The following is a 1,337-nucleotide window of genomic DNA, read 5'->3' as shown; positions in this document are numbered from 1 at the left end:
TCCTGCATTGTCTTGCTGTGTGCTTAGGATTGCTGTCATGTTGGAAGGTGAACCGTTGGCCCAGTCTAAGGTCCTGAGCTCTGTGGAACAGGTTTACATTGAGGATATCTCTGTTCTGTGTGCCTCATTGGGCAGTGAACCGTCTTCCCAGTTTGAGTTCCTGAGCCCTGTGGAACAGGTTTTTATTAAAGATATCTCATCTTATCCCCAACTCTGACCAGTCTCCCAGTCTCTGCTGCTGAAAAACACCCCCACAGCATGATGCTGTAACCACCATGCTTTACTGTTGGGATGATATTGGGTAGGCGATGAGAGATGCCTGGTTTCCTTCAGACATAGCATTTAGAATTGAGGCCAGACAGTTTAATTCTGACTTTATCAGACCAGAGAATCTTGCTCCTTCAGGTGCTTTTTTGAAAACTACATGTGTTTTCACTGAAGAGAGGCATCTAGCCACTGCCATTAAGACCAGATCATTGGAGGGCTGCAGTGATGGTTGTCTATTTGGAACTTTGTCCTATCTCCACACAGGATCTCTCGAGCTCATTCAGAGTGAACTTTGGGTACTTGGTCACCTTTTTTAATAAGGCCCTGCACCACTGGTTGTTCAATTTGGCATCGCAACAAGCTCTTGGAAGAGTTCTAGTTGTGTCAAACTTCTTTATTTCAGAATTATGGGGGCCACTGTGCTCTTTTGTAGACTTCCCCAGATCTGTAACTTGCATTAATTCTGTCTCTGAGCTCTGCAGGCAGTTCTTTTCACCTCAGGGCTTTTGTTCTGATACTGTACACATTGTTAGCTTTGAGGGCTTTTATAGAGATGTGTGTGCCTTTCCAAATCACGTCCAATCAATTTAATTTACCACAGGTGGACTCCAATGAAGGTGTAGAAACAGAAGAAATGAGAGGCACCTGAGCTAAATTTCAGGTATCGTAGCATAGGGGTTGAATACTTATGCCAATGTGATATTTCAGTTTTTCCTTTTTAATAAAATCATAAAATCACAGACATTTCTAAAATTATGTATATATAAAAAATGTGGGGCAAATCCACAAAGCAGATGCGCCGACTTAACTCGAGATTTCTAATTTTACTCCGCGCGTATCTTTGCGCCCGATCCTCAAAACGAAAAATCCGGTTTTTACGTCCTACTTAAAATAATTACTCTGGCGCATCCTCTGACGCAAATTACGCTAGTCACGCCGCTTTATTTGATAGGCAAAGATGCAAATGAGGGAGATAGGGCGATCCTCAAAATTAAGTGTGTGCGCCGTAGATTACGCCCTGTGCGCCGTAGATAACGCCCTGTGCGCACCTGTTAGTTTTCTGGAGCAAA

Source organism: Rana temporaria, chromosome 3 (assembly GCF_905171775.1).
Source record: "Rana temporaria chromosome 3, aRanTem1.1, whole genome shotgun sequence".
NCBI lineage: Eukaryota > Metazoa > Chordata > Amphibia > Anura > Ranidae > Rana > Rana temporaria.
This window is presented reverse-complemented; position numbering follows the sequence as displayed.